The sequence below is a fragment of the Eptatretus burgeri genome, chromosome 17 (assembly GCF_056783735.1).
Source record: "Eptatretus burgeri isolate ZD-2024b chromosome 17, Ebu_testis_v1, whole genome shotgun sequence".
NCBI lineage: Eukaryota > Metazoa > Chordata > Myxini > Myxiniformes > Myxinidae > Eptatretus > Eptatretus burgeri.
The window spans coordinates 53,652,170-53,678,693 of record NC_140977.1 but is presented as its reverse complement, the minus strand read 5'-3'; the positions used below and the strand labels follow the sequence as shown (position 1 = coordinate 53,678,693).

At 48.8% G+C, this 26,524-nt stretch overlaps 1 protein-coding gene across 4 annotated transcripts in view; it reads left to right on the top strand.

Moving 5' to 3' along the window:
• CA10 (carbonic anhydrase 10 (inactive)) overlaps nucleotides 1–26,524 on the top strand; it is a 320,755-nt gene that overhangs the window by 254,613 nt on the left and 39,618 nt on the right. The window lies entirely within an intron of this gene.

Sequence of the window (26,524 nt, the reverse complement as noted above, 5' to 3'; positions counted from 1 at the left end):
GTACATAATTAAATTTCAATTAAAAATATATATATATTTTAAAGGTTGTAGAAAAAAAAAAAGATTCTGGAACATTACCACTGTTGATGCAGCATCTTAAACACCACCTCATTCAACACATGACATTAGTTATTCTTGCCTGTTGTTTGTGTCCTTTATAACGTCCTTAAAAACTGTAAGTTTCCTGTTTGGAATGATTTTCAATTTCGTTTTACTACCAGACAGACAGACAGATAGACAGGCGGAGTATAAATATTATCTCCTTCCTCTCTGCACATGCGTGATCCGGACAAATTCAGAGCCAAAGTACTGATAAACTACACATTCGTTTTCCAATTCATGTTCTGATTCGTGTTCAAAATGTAACAATTTAAATAAGAGTTGTTCCTCGATCATAAACTAACGTTTGCAGACAGAAGGACAGACAGCGGAAGCGAACCGATTTCTTAACCCCGCTTTTCGCTTCGCGTCCGCGGGGTAATGACCAGTGCGAGCAGACAGGTCCTCCTGATGAACGTCCATCCGAGGGACGGCACACATATCGACGCCTCGCCCCACATGTGAAAATTACACCGGGATGACAGTTTATAGCTGGGTCAGGATTCAAACCGAGGCTAGCCAGCTCAGAGGTGAATGTGCGCACCACTAGGCTATTCTGCTAAACCCAAATAATGCTGTAATTTGATTGAGACCTTGGAGCGTTAACGGGCTTTTTTGCGCAGATTATTTGTCATTCCTCAATAGTTACACTGGCAACATGGCCTTCAACAAGACTATTTCTCAAAGGCCCCCCCCCCTCATATTATTTGTTTCCCCCAAGTTGAGACCTTCGCTCTTGAGCTCTGGTGTCACAACAACGCCCATTACAAACAGCTCCCCAAAAAGCCCTTGTTTTGCTCACGGGCACACTGTTTCCCTGGCTGTAGAAGATCTGTCATAGGCCTCAAGCCTGGGCTTGGCAACAGATGGCAGTGGATCAAACGATGCCATTTAAGCTTCCGGATGCGTGTGCAATAAAATCACACCCTGGCGGAACACCTGGACAAGTAAGAGAAAAATCCAGCTCCTTGTTCCCATCTGTCCAAACTCTGCCCATTGACTTCTGAAAGCAGCATCGGCCTCACCACCTCGTTTTACACTGTCTATTACACCCTGTGGTTATAACTATAACCAATTACTTCATTCGTTGGTGGTCTCCGAGATGTTGGGAAAATAAATAACGGGAATGGTGAAACCTTTGGGAATTGCACGGAAGTTTCTATCAGCAGGTGTGAAGGCACACAGCTGTCAGTAATCCTAGGCTTCGTAAGCACTTCTGAAATACATCAGGAAGTGATAGTTTTGGAATGGTGGGGAAAGTGGCAGGGATTAGAGAGGAAGGGGAGAGGGGTTGAAATAGAGGGGGAAGGGGGGCAGTGACCCCTACTCTCAGTTATGTGCAAATTGCTGGGTTGTGGGACGCAAATATAAATATCCCGGAGAGATTGAATTGCAATCGAATTGAACCCCCTGCTTGGTTAATGGTCCCGTTGATGAACTCGCCTTTGCAGCGAAACTGTGGGGTGTGACGGAGATGTCTCTTTGACTTTGTTTTCTCTTTTTAAAACCGTGCTGTGAGGATTGTGTGAGCACGGTGGTGATGGGAATAGGGGTGTACACGGTGGTGATGGGTAGGCCCTTGGTTTGAATTGGGGTGTGCACGGTGATGATAGGTCGGCTCTTGGTTTGAATTGGGGTGTGCACGGTGATGATGGGATGGCCCTTGGTTTGAATTGTTGTGAGCACGGTGATGACGGGTTGGCCCTTGGGTTGAATTGGGGTGAGCACGTTGATGATGATGGGTAGGACCTTGGTTTGAATTGGGGTGAGCACGTTGATGATGATGGGTAGGCCCTTGGTTTGAATTGGGGTGAACACGTTGATGATGATGGGTTGGCCCTTGGTTTGAATTGGGGTGAGCACGGTGATGATGGGTCGGCCCTTGGTTTGAATTGGGGTGTGCATGGTGATGATGGGATGGCCCTTGGTTTGAATTGTTGTGAGCACGGTGATGATGGGTTGGCCCTTGGTTTGAATTGGGGTGTGCACAGTGATGATGGGTTGGCCCTTGGTTTGAATTGGGGTGAGCACGTTGATGATGATGCGTGGACCCTTGGTTTGAATTGGGGTGAGCACGGTGATGATGGGTTGGCCCTTGGTTTGAATTGGGGTGTGCACGGTGATGATGGGTTGGACCTTGGTTTGAATTGGGGTGAGCACGTTGATGATGATGGGTCGGCCCTTGGTTTGAATTGGGGTGATCACGGTGATGATGGGAAGGCCCTTGGATTGAATTGGGGTGAGCACGTTGATGATGATGGGAAGGCCCTTGGTTTGAATTGGGGTGAGCACGTTGAGGATGATGGGTTGGCCCTTGGTTTGAATTGGGGTGAGCACGGTGATGATGGGTTGGCCCTTGGGTTGAATTGGGGTGTGCACGGTGATGATGGTTTGGCGCTTGGTTTGAAATGGGGTGAGCACGTTGATGATGATGGGTTGGACTTTGGCTTGAATTGGGGTGAGCACGTTGATAATGATGGGTCGGCCCTTGGTTTGAAGTGAGGTGAGCACGGTGGCGATGGGTTGGCCCTTGGTTTGAATTGGGGTGAGCATGTAGATAATAATGAGTAGGCCCCTGGTTTGAATTGGGGTGAGCACGTTGATGATGATGGGTAGGCCCTTGGTTTGAATTGGGGTGAGCACGATGATGATGGGTAGGCCCTTGGTTTGAATTGGGGTGAGCACGTTGATGATGATGGGTCGGCCCTTGGTTTGAATTGGGGTGAGCACGGTGATGATGGGTCGGCCCTTGGTCTGAATTGGGGTGTGCACGGTGATGATGGGTATGCCCTTGGTTTGAATTGGGTGTGAGCACGTTGATGATGATGGGTTGGCCCTTGGTTTGAATTGGGGTGAGCACGTTGATGATGATGGGTTGGCCCTTGGTTTGAATTGGGGTGAGCATGTAGATAATAATGGGTAGGCCCCTGGTTTGAATTGGGGTGAGCACGTTGATGATGATGGGTTGGCCCTTGGTTTGAATTGGGGTGAGCACGTTGATGAAGATGGGTAGGCCCTTGGTTTGAATTGGGGTGAGCACGTTGAGGATGATGGGATGGCCCTTGGTTTGAATTGGGGTGAGCACGTTGATGATGATGGGTTGGCCCTTGGTTTGAATTGGGGTGAGCACGTTGAGGATGATGGGTTGGCCCTTGGTTTGAATTGGGGTGAGCACGGTGATGATGGGTTGGCCCTTGGGTTGAATTGGGGTGTGCACGGTGACGATGGTTTGGCGCTTGGTTTGAAATGGGGTGAGCACGTTGATGATGATGGGTTGGCCCTTGGTTTGAATTGGGGTGAACACGTTGATGATGATGGGTTGGCCCTTGGTTTGAATTGGGGTGAGCACGGTGATGATGGGTCGGCCCTTGGTTTGAATTGGGGTGTGCATGGTGATGATGGGATGGCCCTTGGTTTGAATTGTTGTGAGCACGGTGATGATGGGTTGGCCCTTGGTTTGAATTGGGGTGTGCACAGTGATGATGGGTTGGCCCTTGGTTTGAATTGGGGTGAGCACGTTGATGATGATGCGTGGACCCTTGGTTTGAATTGGGGTGAGCACGGTGATGATGGGTTGGCCCTTGGTTTGAATTGGGGTGTGCACGGTGATGATGGGTTGGACCTTGGTTTGAATTGGGGTGAGCACGTTGATGATGATGGGTCGGCCCTTGGTTTGAATTGGGGTGATCACGGTGATGATGGGAAGGCCCTTGGATTGAATTGGGGTGAGCACGTTGATGATGATGGGAAGGCCCTTGGTTTGAATTGGGGTGAGCACGTTGAGGATGATGGGTTGGCCCTTGGTTTGAATTGGGGTGAGCACGGTGATGATGGGTTGGCCCTTGGGTTGAATTGGGGTGTGCACGGTGATGATGGTTTGGCGCTTGGTTTGAAATGGGGTGAGCACGTTGATGATGATGGGTTGGACTTTGGCTTGAATTGGGGTGAGCACGTTGATAATGATGGGTCGGCCCTTGGTTTGAAGTGAGGTGAGCACGGTGGCGATGGGTTGGCCCTTGGTTTGAATTGGGGTGAGCATGTAGATAATAATGAGTAGGCCCCTGGTTTGAATTGGGGTGAGCACGTTGATGATGATGGGTAGGCCCTTGGTTTGAATTGGGGTGAGCACGATGATGATGGGTAGGCCCTTGGTTTGAATTGGGGTGAGCACGTTGATGATGATGGGTCGGCCCTTGGTTTGAATTGGGGTGAGCACGGTGATGATGGGTCGGCCCTTGGTCTGAATTGGGGTGTGCACGGTGATGATGGGTATGCCCTTGGTTTGAATTGGGTGTGAGCACGTTGATGATGATGGGTTGGCCCTTGGTTTGAATTGGGGTGAGCACGTTGATGATGATGGGTTGGCCCTTGGTTTGAATTGGGGTGAGCATGTAGATAATAATGGGTAGGCCCCTGGTTTGAATTGGGGTGAGCACGTTGATGATGATGGGTTGGCCCTTGGTTTGAATTGGGGTGAGCACGTTGATGAAGATGGGTAGGCCCTTGGTTTGAATTGGGGTGAGCACGTTGAGGATGATGGGATGGCCCTTGGTTTGAATTGGGGTGAGCACGTTGATGATGATGGGTTGGCCCTTGGTTTGAATTGGGGTGAGCACGTTGAGGATGATGGGTTGGCCCTTGCTTTGAATTGGGGTGAGCACGGTGATGATGGGTTGGCCCTTGGGTTGAATTGGGGTGTGCACGGTGACGATGGTTTGGCGCTTGGTTTGAAATGGGGTGAGCACGTTGATGATGATGGGTTGGCCTTTGGCTTGAATTGGGGTGAGCACGTTGATAATGATGGGTCGGCCCTTGGTTTGAAGTGAGGTGAGCACGGTGGCGATGGGTTGGCCCTTGGTTTGAATTGGGGTGAGCATGTAGATAATAATGGGTAGGCCCCTGGTTTGAATTGGGGTGAGCACGTTGATGATGATGGGTTGGCTCCTTGGTTTGAATTGTGGTGAGCACGGTGATGATGGGTCGGCCCTTGGTCTGAATTGGGGTGTGCACGGTGATGATGGGTAGGCCCTTGGTTTGAATTGGGGTGAGCACGTTGATGATGATGGGTTGGCCCTTGGTTTGAATTGGGCTGAGCACGTTGATGATGATGGGTTGGCCCTTGGTTTGAATTGGGGTGAGCATGTAGATGATAATGGGTAGGCCCCTGGTTTGAATTGGGGTGAGCACGTTGATGATGATGGGTAGGCCCTTGGTTTGAATTGGGGTGAGCACGTTGATGATGATGGGTTGGCCCTTGGTTTGAATTGGGGTGAGCACGTTGATGAAGATGGGTCGGCCCTTGGTTTGAATTGGGGTGTGCACGGTGATGATGGGTAGGCCCTTGGTTTGAATTGGGGTGAGCACGTTGATGATGATGGGTAGGCCCTTGATTTGAATTGGGGTGAGCACAGTGATGATGGGTTGGCCCTTCGTTTGAATTGGGGTGAGCACGGTGATGATGGGTAGGCCCTTGATTTGAATTGGGGTGAGCATGGTGATGATGGGTTGGCCCTTGGTTTGAATTGGGGTGAGCACGTTGATGATGATGGGTAGCTCCTTCATTTGAATTGGGGTGAGCACGGTGATGATGGGAAGGCCCTGGGTTTGAATTGGGGTGAGCACGGTGATGATGGGTTGGCCATTGGTTTGAATTGGGGTGAGCACGGTGATGATAGGTCGGCTCTTGGTTTGAATTGGGGTGTGCACGGTGATGATGGGTAGGCCCTTGGTTTGAATTGGGGTGAGCACGTTGATGATGATGGGTTGGTCCTTGGTTTGAATTGGGGTGAGCACGTTGATCATGATGGGTCGGCCCTTGGTTTGAATTGGGGTGAGCACGGTGATGATGGGTTGGCCCTTGGGTTGAATTGGGGTGAGCACGGTGATGATGGGTCGGCCCTTGCTTTGAATTGGGGTGTGCACGGTGATGATGGGTAGGCCCTTGGTTTGAATTGGGGTGAGCATATTGATGATGATGGGTTGGCCTTGGTTTGAATTGGGGTGTGCACCGTGATGATGGGTCGGTCTTTGATTTGAATTGGGGTGAGCACATTGATGATGACGGGTTGGCCTTGGTTTGAATTGGGGTGTGCACGGTGATGATGGGTAGGCCCTTGATTTGAATTGGGGTGAGCACGGTGATGATGGGAAGGCCCTTGGTTTGAATTGGAGTGAGCACGTTGATGATGATGGGTAGGCCCTTGGTTTGAATTGGGGTGAGCACGTTGATGATGAGGGGTAGTTCCTTGGCTTGAATTAGGGTGAGCACGGTGATGATGATGGGTAGGCCCTTGGTTTGAATTCGGGTGAGCACGGTGATGATGGGTTGGCCCTTGGTTTGAATTGGGGTGAGCACGGTGATGATGGGAAGGCCGTTGGTTTGAATTGAGGTGCGTACGATGATGATGGGAAGGCCCTTGGTTTGAATTGGGGTGTGCATGGTGATGATTGGTTGGATCTTGGTTTGAATTGTGGTGTGCACGGTGATTATGGGAAGGCCCTGGTTTAAAATGGGGTGAGCACGGTGATGATGGGTAGGCCCTTCGTTTGAATAGGTGTGAGCACGTCGATGATGATGGGTCGGCCCTCTGATTTGAATTGGGATGAGCACGGTAATGATGGTTTGGCCTTGGTTTGAATTGGGGTGAGCAGGGTGATGATGGGAAGGCCCTTGGTTTGAATTGGGATGTGCAGGGTGATGATGGGTTGGCCCTTGGTTTGAATTGGGGTGTGCACGGTGATGATGGGTTGGCCCTTGGGTTGAATTGGAGTGAGCACGTTGATGATGATGGGTAGGCCCTTGCTTTGAATTGGGGTGAGCACATTGATGATGATGGGTCGGCCCTTGGTTTGAATTGGGGTGAGCACGTTGATGATGATGGGTTGGCCCTTGGTTTGAATTGGGGTGAGCACGTTGATGATGATGGGTTGGCCCTTGGTTTGAATTGGGGTGAGCATGTAGATAATAATGGGTAGGCCCCTGGTTTGAATTGGGGTGAGCACGTTGATGATGGGTTGGCCCTTGGTTTGAATTGGGGTGAGCACGTTGATGAAGATGGGTAGGCCCTTGGTTTGAATTGGGGTGAGCACGTTGAGGATGATGGGATGGCCCTTGGTTTGAATTGGGGTGAGCACGTTGATGATGATGGGTTGGCCCTTGGTTTGAATTGGGGTGAGCACGTTGATGATGATGGGTAGGCCCTTGGTTTGAATTGGGGTGAGCACGTTGAGGATGATGGGTTGGCCCTTGCTTTGAATTGGGGTGAGCACGGTGATGATGGGTTGGCCCTAGGGTTGAATTGGGGTGTGCACGGTGACGATGGTTTGGCGCTTGGTTTGAAATGGGGTGAGCACGTTGATGATGATGGGTTGGCCTTTGGCTTGAATTGGGGTGAGCACGTTGATAATGATGGGTCGGCCCTTGGTTTGAAGTGAGGTGAGCACGGTGGCGATGGGTTGGCCCTTGGTTTGAATTGGGGTGAGCATGTAGATAATAATGGGTAGGCCCCTGGTTTGAATTGGGGTGAGCACGTTGATGATGATGGGTTGGCCCTTGGTTTGAATTGTGGTGAGCACGGTGATGATGGGTCGGCCCTTGGTCTGAATTGGGGTGTGCACGGTGATGATGGGTAGGCCCTTGGTTTGAATTGGGGTGAGCACGTTGATGATGATGGGTTGGCCCTTGGTTTGAATTGGGCTGAGCACGTTGATGATGATGGGTTGGCCCTTGGTTTGAATTGGGGTGAGCATGTAGATGATAATGGGTAGGCCCCTGGTTTGAATTGGGGTGAGCACGTTGATGATGATGGGTAGGCCCTTGGTTTGAATTGGGGTGAGCACGTTGATGATGATGGGTTGGCCCTTGGTTTGAATTGGGGTGAGCACGTTGATGAAGATGGGTCGGCCCTTGGTTTGAATTGGGGTGTGCACGGTGATGATGGGTAGGCCCTTGGTTTGAATTGGGGTGAGCACGTTGATGATGATGGGTAGGCCCTTGATTTGAATTGGGGTGAGCACAGTGATGATGGGAAGCCCCTGGGTTTGAATTGGGGTGAGCACGGTGATGATGGGTTGGCCCTTGGTTTGAATTGGGGTTAGCACGGTGATGATGGGTTGGCCCTTGGTTTGAATTGGGATGTGCACGGTGATGATGGGTTGGCCCTTCGTTTGAATTGGGGTGAGCACGGTGATGATGGGTAGGCCCTTGATTTGAATTGGGGTGAGCATGGTGATGATGGGTTGGCCCTTGGTTTGAATTGGGGTGAGCACGTTGATGATGATGGGTAGCTCCTTCATTTGAATTGGGGTGAGCACGGTGATGATGGGAAGGCCCTGGGTTTGAATTGGGGTGAGCACGGTGATGATGGGTTGGCCATTGGTTTGAATTGGGGTGAGCACGGTGATGATAGGTCGGCTCTTGGTTTGAATTGGGGTGTGCACGGTGATGATGGGTAGGCCCTTGGTTTGAATTGGGGTGAGCACGTTGATGATGATGGGTTGGTCCTTGGTTTGAATTGGGGTGAGCACGTTGATCATGATGGGTCGGCCCTTGGTTTGAATTGGGGTGAGCACGGTGATGATGGGTTGGCCCTTGGGTTGAATTGGGGTGAGCACGGTGATGATGGGTCGGCCCTTGCTTTGAATTGGGGTGTGCACGGTGATGATGGGTAGGCCCTTGGTTTGAATTGGGGTGAGCATATTGATGATGATGGGTTGGCCTTGGTTTGAATTGGGGTGTGCACCGTGATGATGGGTCGGTCTTTGATTTGAATTGGGGTGAGCACATTGATGATGACGGGTTGGCCTTGGTTTGAATTGGGGTGTGCACGGTGATGATGGGTAGGCCCTTGATTTGAATTGGGGTGAGCACGGTGATGATGGGAAGGCCCTTGGTTTGAATTGGAGTGAGCACGTTGATGATGATGGGTAGGCCCTTGGTTTGAATTGGGGTGAGCACGTTGATGATGAGGGGTAGTTCCTTGGCTTGAATTAGGGTGAGCACGGTGATGATGATGGGTAGGCCCTTGGTTTGAATTCGGGTGAGCACGGTGATGATGGGTTGGCCCTTGGTTTGAATTGAGGTGCGTACGATGATGATGGGAAGGCCCTTGGTTTGAATTGGGGTGTGCATGGTGATGATTGGTTGGATCTTGGTTTGAATTGTGGTGTGCACGGTGATTATGGGAAGGCCCTTGGTTTAAAATGGGGTGAGCACGGTGATGATGGGTAGGCCCTTCGTTTGAATAGGTGTGAGCACGTCGATGATGATGGGTCGGCCCTTGATTTGAATTGGGATGAGCACGGTAATGATGGTTTGGCCTTGGTTTGAATTGGGGTGAGCAGGGTGATGATGGGAAGGCCCTTGGTTTGAATTGGGATGTGCAGGGTGATGATGGGTTGGCCCTTGGTTTGAATTGGGGTGTGCACGGTGATGATGGGTTGGCCCTTGGGTTGAATTGGAGTGAGCACGTTGATGATGATGGGTAGGCCCTTGCTTTGAATTGGGGTGAGCACATTGATGATGATGGGTCGGCCCTTGGTTTGAATTGGGGTGAGCACGTTGATGATGATGGGTAGGCCCTTGGTTTGAATTGGGGTGAGCACGTTGATGATGCTGGGTTCGCCCTTGGTTTGAATTGGGATGAGCACAGTGATGATGGATTGGCCCTTGTTTTGAATTGGGGTGAGCACGGTGATGATGGATTGGTCCTTGGTTTGAATTCGGGTGAGCACATTGATGATGATGGGTCGGCCCTTGGTATGAATTGGGGTGAGCGCGGTGATGATGGATTGGTCCTTGGTTTGAATTGGGGTGAGCACGTTGATGATGATGGGTAGGCCCTTTGGTTTGAATTGGGGTGAGCACGTTGATGATGCTGGGTTCGCCCTTGGTTTGAATTGGGATGAGCACGGTGATGATGGATTGGCCCTTGTTTTGAATTGGGGTGAGCACGGTGATGATGGGTTGGCCCTTGGTTTCAATTTGGGTGTGCATGGTGATGATGGGTTGGCCCTTGGGTTGAATTGGCGTGAGCACGTTGATGATGATGGGTAGGCCCTTGGTTTGAATTGGGGTGAGCACGTTGATGATGGTTTGGCGCTTGGTTTGAAATGGGGTGAGCACGTTGATGATGATGGGTTGGACTTTGGCTTGAATTGGGGTGAGCACGTTGATAATGATGGGTCGGCCCTTGGTTTGAAGTGAGGTGAGCACGGTGGCGATGGGTTGGCCCTTGGTTTGAATTGGGGTGAGCATGTAGATAATAATGAGTAGGCCCCTGGTTTGAATTGGGGTGAGCACGTTGATGATGATGGGTAGGCCCTTGGTTTGAATTGGGGTGAGCACGATGATGATGGGTAGGCCCTTGGTTTGAATTGGGGTGAGCACGTTGATGATGATGGGTCGGCCCTTGGTTTGAATTGGGGTGAGCACGGTGATGATGGGTCGGCCCTTGGTCTGAATTGGGGTGTGCACGGTGATGATGGGTATGCCCTTGGTTTGAATTGGGTGTGAGCACGTTGATGATGATGGGTTGGCCCTTGGTTTGAATTGGGGTGAGCACGTTGATGATGATGGGTTGGCCCTTGGTTTGAATTGGGGTGAGCATGTAGATAATAATGGGTAGGCCCCTGGTTTGAATTGGGGTGAGCACGTTGATGATGATGGGTTGGCCCTTGGTTTGAATTGGGGTGAGCACGTTGATGAAGATGGGTAGGCCCTTGGTTTGAATTGGGGTGAGCACGTTGAGGATGATGGGATGGCCCTTGGTTTGAATTGGGGTGAGCACGTTGATGATGATGGGTTGGCCCTTGGTTTGAATTGGGGTGAGCACGTTGATGATGATGGGTAGGCCCTTGGTTTGAATTGGGGTGAGCACGTTGAGGATGATGGGTTGGCCCTTGCTTTGAATTGGGGTGAGCACGGTGATGATGGGTTGGCCCTTGGGTTGAATTGGGGTGTGCACGGTGACGATGGTTTGGCGCTTGGTTTGAAATGGGGTGAGCACGTTGATGATGATGGGTTGGCCTTTGGCTTGAATTGGGGTGAGCACGTTGATAATGATGGGTCGGCCCTTGGTTTGAAGTGAGGTGAGCACGGTGGCGATGGGTTGGCCCTTGGTTTGAATTGGGGTGAGCATGTAGATAATAATGGGTAGGCCCCTGGTTTGAATTGGGGTGAGCACGTTGATGATGATGGGTTGGCCCTTGGTTTGAATTGTGGTGAGCACGGTGATGATGGGTCGGCCCTTGGTCTGAATTGGGGTGTGCACGGTGATGATGGGTAGGCCCTTGGTTTGAATTGGGGTGAGCACGTTGATGATGATGGGTTGGCCCTTGGTTTGAATTGGGCTGAGCACGTTGATGATGATGGGTTGGCCCTTGGTTTGAATTGGGGTGAGCATGTAGATGATAATGGGTAGGCCCCTGGTTTGAATTGGGGTGAGCACGTTGATGATGATGGGTAGGCCCTTGGTTTGAATTGGGGTGAGCACGTTGATGATGATGGGTTGGCCCTTGGTTTGAATTGGGGTGAGCACGTTGATGAAGATGGGTCGGCCCTTGGTTTGAATTGGGGTGTGCACGGTGATGATGGGTAGGCCCTTGGTTTGAATTGGGGTGAGCACGTTGATGATGATGGGTAGGCCCTTGATTTGAATTGGGGTGAGCACAGTGATGATGGGTTGGCCCTTCGTTTGAATTGGGGTGAGCACGGTGATGATGGGTAGGCCCTTGATTTGAATTGGGGTGAGCATGGTGATGATGGGTTGGCCCTTGGTTTGAATTGGGGTGAGCACGTTGATGATGATGGGTAGCTCCTTCATTTGAATTGGGGTGAGCACGGTGATGATGGGAAGGCCCTGGGTTTGAATTGGGGTGAGCACGGTGATGATGGGTTGGCCATTGGTTTGAATTGGGGTGAGCACGGTGATGATAGGTCGGCTCTTGGTTTGAATTGGGGTGTGCACGGTGATGATGGGTAGGCCCTTGGTTTGAATTGGGGTGAGCACGTTGATGATGATGGGTTGGTCCTTGGTTTGAATTGGGGTGAGCACGTTGATCATGATGGGTCGGCCCTTGGTTTGAATTGGGGTGAGCACGGTGATGATGGGTTGGCCCTTGGGTTGAATTGGGGTGAGCACGGTGATGATGGGTCGGCCCTTGCTTTGAATTGGGGTGTGCACGGTGATGATGGGTAGGCCCTTGGTTTGAATTGGGGTGAGCATATTGATGATGATGGGTTGGCCTTGGTTTGAATTGGGGTGTGCACCGTGATGATGGGTCGGTCTTTGATTTGAATTGGGGTGAGCACATTGATGATGACGGGTTGGCCTTGGTTTGAATTGGGGTGTGCACGGTGATGATGGGTAGGCCCTTGATTTGAATTGGGGTGAGCACGGTGATGATGGGAAGGCCCTTGGTTTGAATTGGAGTGAGCACGTTGATGATGATGGGTAGGCCCTTGGTTTGAATTGGGGTGAGCACGTTGATGATGAGGGGTAGTTCCTTGGCTTGAATTAGGGTGAGCACGGTGATGATGATGGGTAGGCCCTTGGTTTGAATTCGGGTGAGCACGGTGATGATGGGTTGGCCCTTGGTTTGAATTGGGGTGAGCACGGTGATGATGGGAAGGCCGTTGGTTTGAATTGAGGTGCGTACGATGATGATGGGAAGGCCCTTGGTTTGAATTGGGGTGTGCATGGTGATGATTGGTTGGATCTTGGTTTGAATTGTGGTGTGCACGGTGATTATGGGAAGGCCCTTGGTTTAAAATGGGGTGAGCACGGTGATGATGGGTAGGCCCTTCGTTTGAATAGGTGTGAGCACGTCGATGATGATGGGTCGGCCCTTGATTTGAATTGGGATGAGCACGGTAATGATGGTTTGGCCTTGGTTTGAATTGGGGTGAGCAGGGTGATGATGGGAAGGCCCTTGGTTTGAATTGGGATGTGCAGGGTGATGATGGGTTGGCCCTTGGTTTGAATTGGGGTGTGCACGGTGATGATGGGTTGGCCCTTGGGTTGAATTGGAGTGAGCACGTTGATGATGATGGGTAGGCCCTTGCTTTGAATTGGGGTGAGCACATTGATGATGATGGGTCGGCCCTTGGTTTGAATTGGGGTGAGCACGTTGATGATGATGGGTTGGCCCTTGGTTTGAATTGGGGTGAGCACGTTGATGATGATGGGTTGGCCCTTGGTTTGAATTGGGGTGAGCATGTAGATAATAATGGGTAGGCCCCTGGTTTGAATTGGGGTGAGCACGTTGATGATGGGTTGGCCCTTGGTTTGAATTGGGGTGAGCACGTTGATGAAGATGGGTAGGCCCTTGGTTTGAATTGGGGTGAGCACGTTGAGGATGATGGGATGGCCCTTGGTTTGAATTGGGGTGAGCACGTTGATGATGATGGGTTGGCCCTTGGTTTGAATTGGGGTGAGCACGTTGATGATGATGGGTAGGCCCTTGGTTTGAATTGGGGTGAGCACGTTGAGGATGATGGGTTGGCCCTTGCTTTGAATTGGGGTGAGCACGGTGATGATGGGTTGGCCCTAGGGTTGAATTGGGGTGTGCACGGTGACGATGGTTTGGCGCTTGGTTTGAAATGGGGTGAGCACGTTGATGATGATGGGTTGGCCTTTGGCTTGAATTGGGGTGAGCACGTTGATAATGATGGGTCGGCCCTTGGTTTGAAGTGAGGTGAGCACGGTGGCGATGGGTTGGCCCTTGGTTTGAATTGGGGTGAGCATGTAGATAATAATGGGTAGGCCCCTGGTTTGAATTGGGGTGAGCACGTTGATGATGATGGGTTGGCCCTTGGTTTGAATTGTGGTGAGCACGGTGATGATGGGTCGGCCCTTGGTCTGAATTGGGGTGTGCACGGTGATGATGGGTAGGCCCTTGGTTTGAATTGGGGTGAGCACGTTGATGATGATGGGTTGGCCCTTGGTTTGAATTGGGCTGAGCACGTTGATGATGATGGGTTGGCCCTTGGTTTGAATTGGGGTGAGCATGTAGATGATAATGGGTAGGCCCCTGGTTTGAATTGGGGTGAGCACGTTGATGATGATGGGTAGGCCCTTGGTTTGAATTGGGGTGAGCACGTTGATGATGATGGGTTGGCCCTTGGTTTGAATTGGGGTGAGCACGTTGATGAAGATGGGTCGGCCCTTGGTTTGAATTGGGGTGTGCACGGTGATGATGGGTAGGCCCTTGGTTTGAATTGGGGTGAGCACGTTGATGATGATGGGTAGGCCCTTGATTTGAATTGGGGTGAGCACAGTGATGATGGGAAGCCCCTGGGTTTGAATTGGGGTGAGCACGGTGATGATGGGTTGGCCCTTGGTTTGAATTGGGGTTAGCACGGTGATGATGGGTTGGCCCTTGGTTTGAATTGGGATGTGCACGGTGATGATGGGTTGGCCCTTCGTTTGAATTGGGGTGAGCACGGTGATGATGGGTAGGCCCTTGATTTGAATTGGGGTGAGCATGGTGATGATGGGTTGGCCCTTGGTTTGAATTGGGGTGAGCACGTTGATGATGATGGGTAGCTCCTTCATTTGAATTGGGGTGAGCACGGTGATGATGGGAAGGCCCTGGGTTTGAATTGGGGTGAGCACGGTGATGATGGGTTGGCCATTGGTTTGAATTGGGGTGAGCACGGTGATGATAGGTCGGCTCTTGGTTTGAATTGGGGTGTGCACGGTGATGATGGGTAGGCCCTTGGTTTGAATTGGGGTGAGCACGTTGATGATGATGGGTTGGTCCTTGGTTTGAATTGGGGTGAGCACGTTGATCATGATGGGTCGGCCCTTGGTTTGAATTGGGGTGAGCACGGTGATGATGGGTTGGCCCTTGGGTTGAATTGGGGTGAGCACGGTGATGATGGGTCGGCCCTTGCTTTGAATTGGGGTGTGCACGGTGATGATGGGTAGGCCCTTGGTTTGAATTGGGGTGAGCATATTGATGATGATGGGTTGGCCTTGGTTTGAATTGGGGTGTGCACCGTGATGATGGGTCGGTCTTTGATTTGAATTGGGGTGAGCACATTGATGATGACGGGTTGGCCTTGGTTTGAATTGGGGTGTGCACGGTGATGATGGGTAGGCCCTTGATTTGAATTGGGGTGAGCACGGTGATGATGGGAAGGCCCTTGGTTTGAATTGGAGTGAGCACGTTGATGATGATGGGTAGGCCCTTGGTTTGAATTGGGGTGAGCACGTTGATGATGAGGGGTAGTTCCTTGGCTTGAATTAGGGTGAGCACGGTGATGATGATGGGTAGGCCCTTGGTTTGAATTCGGGTGAGCACGGTGATGATGGGTTGGCCCTTGGTTTGAATTGAGGTGCGTACGATGATGATGGGAAGGCCCTTGGTTTGAATTGGGGTGTGCATGGTGATGATTGGTTGGATCTTGGTTTGAATTGTGGTGTGCACGGTGATTATGGGAAGGCCCTTGGTTTAAAATGGGGTGAGCACGGTGATGATGGGTAGGCCCTTCGTTTGAATAGGTGTGAGCACGTCGATGATGATGGGTCGGCCCTTGATTTGAATTGGGATGAGCACGGTAATGATGGTTTGGCCTTGGTTTGAATTGGGGTGAGCAGGGTGATGATGGGAAGGCCCTTGGTTTGAATTGGGATGTGCAGGGTGATGATGGGTTGGCCCTTGGTTTGAATTGGGGTGTGCACGGTGATGATGGGTTGGCCCTTGGGTTGAATTGGAGTGAGCACGTTGATGATGATGGGTAGGCCCTTGCTTTGAATTGGGGTGAGCACATTGATGATGATGGGTCGGCCCTTGGTTTGAATTGGGGTGAGCACGTTGATGATGATGGGTAGGCCCTTGGTTTGAATTGGGGTGAGCACGTTGATGATGCTGGGTTCGCCCTTGGTTTGAATTGGGATGAGCACAGTGATGATGGATTGGCCCTTGTTTTGAATTGGGGTGAGCACGGTGATGATGGATTGGTCCTTGGTTTGAATTCGGGTGAGCACATTGATGATGATGGGTCGGCCCTTGGTATGAATTGGGGTGAGCGCGGTGATGATGGATTGGTCCTTGGTTTGAATTGGGGTGAGCACGTTGATGATGATGGGTAGGCCCTTTGGTTTGAATTGGGGTGAGCACGTTGATGATGCTGGGTTCGCCCTTGGTTTGAATTGGGATGAGCACGGTGATGATGGATTGGCCCTTGTTTTGAATTGGGGTGAGCACGGTGATGATGGGTTGGCCCTTGGTTTCAATTTGGGTGTGCATGGTGATGATGGGTTGGCCCTTGGGTTGAATTGGCGTGAGCACGTTGATGATGATGGGTAGGCCCTTGGTTTGAATTGGGGTGAGCACGTTGATGATGAGGGGTAGGTCCTTGGTTTGAATTAGGGTGAGCACGGTGATGATGATGGGTAGGCCCTTGGTTTGAATTAGGGTGAGCACGGTGATGATGGGTTGGCCCTTGGTTTGAATTGGGGTGAGCACGGTGATGATGGGAAGGCCGTTGGTTTGAATTGAGGTGCGTACGATGATGATGGGAAGGCCCTTGGTTTGAATTGGGGTGTGCATGGTGATGATTGGTTGGATCTTGGTTTGAATTGTGGTGTGCACGGTGATTATGGGAAGGCCCTTGGTTTAAAATGGGGTGAGCACGGCGATGATGGGTAGGCCCTTCGTTTGAATAGGTGTGAGCACGTCGATGATGATGGGTCGGCCCTTGGTTTGAATTGGGATGAGCACGGTAATGATGGGTTGGCCTTGGTTTGAATTGGGGTGAGCAGGGTGATGATGGGAAGGCCCTTGGTTTGAATTGGGATGTGCAGGGTGATGATGGGTTGGCCCTTGGTTTGAATTGGGGTGTGCACGGTGATGATGGGTTGGCCCTTGGGTTGAATTGGAGTGAGCATGTTGATGATGATGGGTAGGCCCTTGGTTTGAATTGGGGTGAGCACGTTGATGATGATGGGTAGGCCCTTGGTTTGAATTGGGGTGAGCACGTTGATGATGATGGGTAGGCCCTTGGTTTGAATTGGGGTGAGCACGGTGATGATGGGTAGGCCCATGGTTTGAATTGGGGTGAGCACATCGATGATGATGGGTTGGCCTTGGTATGAATTGCGGTGTGCACGGTGATGATGTGAAGGCCCTTGGTTTGAATTGGGGTGAGCACGATGATGATGGGTTGGCCCTTGGGTTGAATTGGAGTGAGCACGTTGATGATGATGGGTAGGCCCTTGGTTTGAATTGGGGTGAGCACGATGATGATGGGAAGGCCCTTGGTTTGAATTGGGGTGTGCATGGTGATGATGGGTTGGATCTTGGTTTGAATTGGGGTGTGCACGGTGATTATGGGAAGGCCCTTGGTTTAAAATGGGGTGAGCACGGTGATGATGGGTAGGCCCTTCGTTTGAATAGGTGTGAGCACGTCGATGATGATGGGTCGGCCCTTGGTTTGAATTGGGGTGAGCAGGGTGATGATGGGAAGGCCCTTGGTTTGAATTGGGATGTGCAGGGTGATGATGGGTTGGACCTTGGTTTGAATTGGGGTGAGCACGTAGATAATGATGGGTCGGCCCTTGGTTTGAATTGGGGTGAGCACGTTGATGATGTTGGGTAGGCCCTTGGTTTGAATTGGGGTGAGCACGTTGATGATGAGGGGTAGGTCCTTGGTTTGAATTAGGGTGAGCACGGTGATGATGATGGGTAGGCCCTTGGTTTGAATTAGGGTGAGCACGGTGATGATGGGTTGGCCCTTGGTTTGAATTGGGGTGAGCACGGTGATGATGGGAAGGCCGTTGGTTTGAATTGAGGTGCGTACGATGATGATGGGAAGGCCCTTGGTTTGAATTGGGGTGTGCATGGTGATGATTGGTTGGATCTTGGTTTGAATTGTGGTGTGCACGGTGATTATGGGAAGGCCCTTGGTTTAAAATGGGGTGAGCACGGTGATGATGGGTAGGCCCTTCGTTTGAATAGGTGTGAGCACGTCGATGATGATGGGTCGGCCCTTGATTTGAATTGGGATGAGCACGGTAATGATGGTTTGGCCTTGGTTTGAATTGGGGTGAGCAGGGTGATGATGGGAAGGCCCTTGGTTTGAATTGGGATGTGCAGGGTGATGATGGGTTGGCCCTTGGTTTGAATTGGGGTGTGCACGGTGATGATGGGTTGGCCCTTGGGTTGAATTGGAGTGAGCACGTTGATGATGATGGGTAGGCCCTTGCTTTGAATTGGGGTGAGCACATTGATGATGATGGGTCGGCCCTTGGTTTGAATTGGGGTGAGCACGTTGATGATGATGGGTAGGCCCTTGGTTTGAATTGGGGTGAGCACGTTGATGATGCTGGGTTCGCCCTTGGTTTGAATTGGGATGAGCACAGTGATGATGGATTGGCCCTTGTTTTGAATTGGGGTGAGCACGGTGATGATGGATTGGTCCTTGGTTTGAATTCGGGTGAGCACATTGATGATGATGGATCGGCCCTTGGTATGAATTGGGGTGAGCGCGGTGATGATGGATTGGTCCTTGGTTTGAATTGGGGTGAGCACGTTGATGATGATGGGTAGGCCCTTTGGTTTGAATTGGGGTGAGCACGGTGATGATGGGTAGGCCCTTCGTTTGAATAGGTGTGAGCACGTCGATGATGATGGGTCGGCCCTTGGTTTGAATTGGGGTGAGCAGGGTGATGATGGGAAGGCCCTTGGTTTGAATTGGGATGTGCAGGGTGATGATGGGTTGGACCTTGGTTTGAATTGGGGTGAGCACGTAGATAATGATGGGTCGGCCCTTGGTTTGAATTGGGGTGAGCACGTTGATGATGTTGGGTAGGCCCTTGGTTTGAATTAGGGTGAGCACGGTGATGATGGGTTGGCCCTTGGTTTGAATTGGGGTGAGCACGGTGATGATGGGAAGGCCGTTGGTTTGAATTGAGGTGCGTACGATGATGATGGCAAGGCCCTTGGTTTGAATTGGGGTGTGCATGGTGATGATTGGTTGGATCTTGGTTTGAATTGTGGTGTGCACGGTGATTATGGGAAGGCCCTAGGTTTAAAATGGGGTGAGCACGGTGATGATGGGTAGGCCCTTCGTTTGAATAGGTGTGAGCACGTCGATGATGATGGGTCGGCCCTTGGTTTGAATTGGCATGAGCACGGTAATGATGGTTTGGCCTTGGTTTGAATTGGGGTGAGCAGGGTGATGATGGGAAGGCCCTTCGTTTGAATTGGGATGTGCAGGGTGATGATGGGTTGGCCCTTGCTTTGAATTGGGGTGAGCACAGTGATGATGATGGGTCGGCCCTTGGTTTGAATTGGGGTGAGCACGTTGATGATGATGGGTAGGCCCTTGGTTTGAATTGGGGTGAGCACATTGATGATGATGGGTCAGCCCTTGGTATGAATTGGGGTGAGCACGGTGATGATGGATTGGTCCTTGGTTTGAATTGGGGTGAGCACGTTGATGATGATGGGTAGGCCCTTGGTATGAATTGGGGTGAGCACGGTGATGATGGATTGGTCCTTGGTTTGAATTGGGGTGAGCACGTTGATGATGATGGGTAGGCTCTTTGGTTTGAATTGGGGTGAGCACGTTGATGATGGATTGGTCCTCGGTTTGAATTGGGGTGAGCACGTTGATGATGATGGGTAGGCCCTTGGTATGAATTGGGGTGAGCACGGTGATGATGGATTGGTCCTTGGTTTGAATTGGGGTGAGCACGTTGATGATGCTGGGTTCGCCCTTGGTTTGAATTGGGATGAGCACGGTGATGATGGATTGGCCCTTGTTTTGAATTGGGGTGAGCACGGTGATGATGGATTGGTCCTTGGTTTGAATTGGGGTGAGCACGTTGATGATGATGGGTAGGCCTTGGTTTGAATTGGCGTGTGCACGGTGATGATGATGGGTTGGCCTTGGTTTGAATTGGGGTGAGCACGGTGATGATGAATTGGTCCTTGGTTTGAATTGGGGTGAGCACGTTGATGATGATGGGTAGGCCCTTTGGTTTGAATTGGGGTGAGCACGTTGATGATGCTGGGTTCGCCCTTGGTTTGAATTGGGATGCGCACGGTGATGATGGATTGGCCCTTGTTTTGAATTGGGGTGAGCACGGTGATGATGGGTTGGCCCTTGGTTTCAATTTGGGTGTGCATGGTGATGATGGGTTGGCCCTTGGGTTGAATTGGCGTGAGCACGTTGATGATGATGGGTTGGCCTTGGTTTGAATTGGGGTGTGCACGGTGATGATGGGTCGGTCCTTGATTTGAATTGGGGTGAGCACATTGATGATGATGGGTTGGCCTTGGTTTGAATTGGGGTGTGCACGGTGATGATGGGTCGGTCCTTGATTTTAATTGGGGTGAGGCCATTGATGATGATGGGTTGGCCTTGGTTTGAATTGGGGTGTGCACGGTGATGATGGGTCGGTCCTTGATTTTAATTGGGGTGAGGCCATTGATGATGATGGGTTGGCATTGATTTGAATTGGGGTTAGCACGGTGATGATGGGTTGGCCCTTGGGTTGAATTGGGGTGAGCATGTTGATGATGATGGGTATGCCCTTGATTTGAATTGGGGTGTGCACGGTGATGATGGATCGGCCCTTGGTTTGAATTGGGGTGAGCTCGTTGATGATGATGGGTAGGCCCTTTTGTTTGAATTGGGGTGAGCACGGTGATGATGATGGGTTGGCCCTTGGTTTGAATTGGAGTGAGCATCGTGGTGATCCCAAGTTTAACGATTTTCCATTTTCTCTAAACATGACCTTGTAGTGTTTCTTTGTTCATTCGCCATTTATCAAGTGTCACGTTTTGCTGAGAAAAGGTAGAAATTGTCCTTTTAAAAGGAGTTTGATGATGAGCCCGTCCCCCATTTCGCAGAAGTTCGGGTTTTGAAAGCACTTATTTGATTTGAGTCTGTTTGTTGTGTGTTGTGTGTCTGTCTGGGCCATAGCTTTCTTTTCCATTTGAACTTTTGTCATCAAATTTTCAACAAGGCTTTATTATGAGAACATGGAGAAAATAAATTAATGATTTTGTTAAAACAATTTTCATTGTTTTTATTATTACTCTCAGATTTACCCGGTGTGGTGTGGGAAGAGAAACGTCAATAAGTAACACTTTGTAGCCAATCACAAAGATTGATTAATTCATTGACTGATTGTCGCTCTGTTTAAATTTCCGCGTTTGTCCGTCCCTGAATTCGTCTGAAGAAGATGTTTGAATACAAACGGCTTTGCATTTTGAATGCGGACGGGTTTTCCATTTTGTCTTTTTATTTAGAGCTTCTTCTTGCTGTGTTGTTATATATCATTCACAATTCAGCATTTAAAAAGGCTGTGATGAATATCCCATCAACAATGTCCCCCTCCTCGCTCTTTTCACCATCTAATTGTATTTCCCCCAAAAGCGGATGCAGACGGGCTTTGCGGGGACGGGATGGGATGCTTTGTCATTTTATATAAACCCAAACTGGCATGACCTCAACTCACTGTTTTGAACCATTCACCACCCCCCCACCCCACCACCCCTCTCCCATCGGCTCTCCTGCCGCCTTCTCAGTCCACAGAGCTCTCCTGCCCCCCTTTCTCCCCCCAAAGTTGTGTCCAGACAGTCAGTCAACACAGAAATGCAATTTCCTTATTCAAACTTATTTAATTATTACGTTTATTTAAAGTACTAGTGCGTGCCCGTAGGTGCGTGCCCCTAGGTGCGTGCCAGTATGTGCAGCTTCGTTCCTTCACTCTCGTAAACGACGACTGGATTGGGGCATTGTTTCAATTAGATCGGACCAACCGTATCATAAATGGCCATAACTTGGGAAACATCTGGGAAACATCCTCAGGTCCCCAGCGTCAATTGTGACGTCATATCAAAAGAAGAAGAAGAATTGCGACGCCCCCTCTCTCTCGCCTCTCCTATCTCGTCCATCTCTCCCCCCTCTTGCCTCCCTCTCTCCCCCATCGTCTTTCCCCTCCTCTCTCCCCCCTCTTCTCTCGCCCCTCTCTCTCTCTCGCCCCCACTCTCACCCCCTCTCCCGTCCCCTCTCTCGCCCCTCCTCTCTCCCCCTCTCTTGAATTGTGACGCCCCTCTCTCTCACCCCCCTCTCTCCCCCTCCTCTCTCGCCCCTCTCTCTGTAAATGTATTCACAAATGTCTCCCAAGCACAACAATTAATTGAAACCTTGGAAAAAACAGCTTTCAGACCCTTGGGAAACAGCTCTTTCCCTTGGGAAAATTCAAACCTTGGGATTAATTAATAATTTGAACAATTAATTGAAACCTTGGGAAAAAAAACAGCTTTCAGACCCTTGGGAAACAGCTCTTTCCCTTGGGAAAATTCAAACCTTGGGATTAATTAATAATTTAAACAATTAATTCAAACCTTGGGAAACACTTGGGAAACAGCTGAAACGGATGAAGAACGATATCAAACCTTGAAAAGGCACATACTCAGGTCCCCAGCGTCGATTGTGACGTCATACCAAACGAAGAAGAAGAAGAAGAATTGACGTCAATTGTGCAAAAAAAAATAAAAACATTAATTGTGACGTCATTCGTGATGTCATAGCACCGTGTCTTGTCATTGGTTGACAGATAAATGGCCGTAACTTGGGAACCGCTCGTCCGATTACTATCAAACCTTGAAAAGGCACATACTCAGGTCCCCAGCGTCGATTGTGACGTCATACCAAACGAAGAAGAATTGTAACGTCAATCACGCAAAAATAAATAAATAAACAAAGAAACATTAATTGTGACGTCATATTCGTGACGTCATAGCACCGTGTCTTGTCATTGGTTGACAGATAAATGGCCGTAACTTGGGAACCGCTCGTCCGATTAATATCAAACCTTGAAAAGGCACATCCGCGGGCCCCCGGCAATATTCCTGGCAAGTTTCAATCAGATCGGACCAGCGGTCGTCGAGAAACGGCGGTCGCAGACAGACAGACAGACACACACACAGATTGCTGGAATTATAGATAGATAACTACATACAACTAACTTTAATCATACATTACTTTATATGATGATTCATCCATCGATTGGGACCATACTCTGTGGAGAGCGTTGGTGCTGCCTTCGCAGTCTCCTTAGCTATTGGACACAATCCTGGACGGGTCGCCACTCCGACACAGGATACCAGCATGCCGGCACTCATTTTGCTGACCTCGGAAGGATGACAGGCAGAGTCAACCTCACCTGGTGTTAATTAAACAGTCGAGTGGGATTTGAACTCAGGATCCTAGGATCCCAAGCCCACCACCCTCACCATTAAGCCAACACCAGGCATGTATGATAATATATTAAGCGATAAACACTTTACCTTGGCAGCATGTCCATTACACCGCACCTCCATCTAACCATAAACTCAAACTGTCAAATATTCAAACTGTTATGAACAACCGATTTTAACATGCTGCACTGTGTATCCGAGCAACCACCAACAAATTATGTTAATGCTTATTTATAATGTCCTTTTAAAATAATATTTATTTATTGTATTTTCATCTAAATTCCTCCATTATTTAATACTATATATATATATATATATATACATATATATTTAATCAATAATATTGAATAAAGAATTCACCTCACTAAAATAATTAATTCATTATTATTATATCAAATACAATGCAATAGGAACTTGTTTACATGAAAACCAACCAAACTTAAATGTAAGGTGACGATGGAGTCTAAAGACATTCACACAAGACCTGATCAAACAATCACCAAATATCCTTTGTTTATCATGATGGAAAAAAGTTTCTCAGTACGTTCTCCAAAATCATCGTTCACTGAACAAATTCTTGTGAAACTAAGTATCTGAAATGAAAAGACATTGTAACCCATTTTGATTGGTACATGGCAACAAGGAAAGGTGTACAAGATTACAGGGAAACTGAAATCATCAACTTTATGATATACACTTATACGAAAACCATTCTGTCCAACTTTAACCAACACATCCAGATATGCAGCAACTGTACAATCATTATCACTCCTGTTTACAATCAGACTATCTGGATAAATGTTGTGAAGCTGCCTGTCAAAAAAATTATAGTTAAACCTCACAAATATCATTGATATCACAACATGTATGAGATAATATTTTTGCTAATCATAATTTTTTCTCCATCAGTTTCTGTATGAATTAAAATTCACAGAAAATAAGAAAAAATATCCGCTTGTAGGGGCTGTAATTCCCACCCATGGGAATACCCTGAACCTGTTGAAACATCCCACAAAAAGACACAAAAGTATTAAATAAAATTAACATCATCCTTAAACTTCTGATTATCAAAACAATGAAATCTTGATTATTATTTTTTTAGAAAATAATGTTCTATCAAACCTGACACATACAAACTTATTAAAAGAGTTAAAAACCTTGTCATTCACTTTGAAGAGTGAATCCCTCACGAGTACTAAATCCTAATTTGTATATAAAGTTGAAAAATCAAAAACTTCAACGGACTTGATATTGAGGCATCATATCCTATCTAAGAACTCTAACTAAGAATTAATGTTCCAGAAAGTGTTAATATCTTTCTCTACGATCTGGTTTGAAAGCAAAAATCGACCGTTTTGGGATCCGAGGTGGACAATTATTCTTTCGCAAGCACAAAATGAAATCGTCAAATGCCATGAAAGGGCAAAGGTGCTTCATCTTCCAGCATAGTAAGATGACCGAGGATTCGGCAAAGGCCCGGCTTGGCAGATTTGAGGCCTACTTTGGCACAGGAGGCCTTTTGAAGTGTGACTGCCTTTTGTTGCACTTCTCTCTCGAGAATGACCGACCGGGACGGTGCGAACGCAGAGTATCTTGCACTTTGAAGGGGGGAAGACAAAACTCACATGCGTGGAAAATGCCAGATTCACACTGGACACGGTGAGGTGGTGAAGGCGAAACAGAATCAGCAAGGCTTTGTGAGTGCAGGTGACATTTCTCGAGTGTCAAACTTTCCGTGAACTTTTCTGGATCGGCCACAGTCTGAGCCATCATCCATTTTTCATCGCCCGCCTTTTCAATTATTAATTGGCCCTTCCGTAATTCAGCGTTGGTGGTGTAGGCACTCACACAATCGCTTTCAGAGATCAGGTATCGGGGCTTGTTGATGCGGCAGTGACGGGAGCGTGACGGAGAGGATAACACACGGTTCTTGCGTGGGACTAAGGCGTGTTTGAGTGGCCGAGGAATTGGATTCGGGTAGATTGGCTCGAGCCATCTATCTGTCCTTACAATGATATGCAATGAAAATGCTCCATCGATATTTGTGAAGCACTGTATAGCACTCTGGGTGAAGTTGATGTGACATCTAATATCAGACATGGTGTATATTTCCTCCACTGATTTTAATAAAGATATATACATTTATTTATTTATTTATATATATATATATATATATATATATATATATATATATATATATATATATATCCTGGTGTTGGCGCAGTGGTTAGGGCAGCGGCTTGGGAACCAAAAGGTCCTGAGTTCAAGCCCCGTTGGGCCACTGAATTAATACACCAGGGGGTTGACTCAGCCTGTCATCCTTCCGAGGTCGGCGAAATGAGTACCAGTGTACTGGGCCGGTGTATACCCTGGTTAAAATAGGTGTACCATATCCCTGTGTTGTAAGAGGCAACCAGGGTTGCGTCAGGAAGGGCATCCGGCGTAAAACATGTGCCAAATCACGATGCGGATCATACGAATGATCCGCTGTGGCGACCCCGAACGGGAGCAGCCGAAAGAAGAAGAAGAAGATATATATATATATATATATATATATATATATATATATATATATATATATATATATATATATATATATATATATATATATATATATATATATATATATATTTATATATATATGCATATATATTTATACAGATGAGTAACACTTTGTAGCCAATCACAGAGATTGATTAATTGATTGGCTGAATGTGGAAGAGTTTTCCATTTTTAGTTTGATCTTCCTCTTAGTGTGTTGTTGTGGATCATTCGCAATCAATTCAGCATCTAAAAATGTTGTGATGAATATCCCATTGATAGCGAATGCAGTGAGCTTCATACTTAACGCGTGCACATGAGAGAATAGGAAACAACAAAAACAACAACAACAATGCAATACCCCTGACGATTTCGAATCCGTGTTGTTGGCTATGACCCTTTTGCTTCCGGTTGTTTTAAAACGCTGTGCGGTGTATAAACACGATTGGGTTTTATTTCTATCTTGTGAATATTACTTAACGCGTGCACATGAGAGAATAGGAAACAACAACAACAACAACAACAACACAATACCATGGCAATTTGGAATCCGTGTCGTCGGCTATGACCCTTTTGCTTCCGTTTTTTTTTTTTTTTGCTTCTGGTTTTTTTTTGTTTACGGTTTTTGTCATGGGGAATGATACATGCCGGGAGAAAAGGC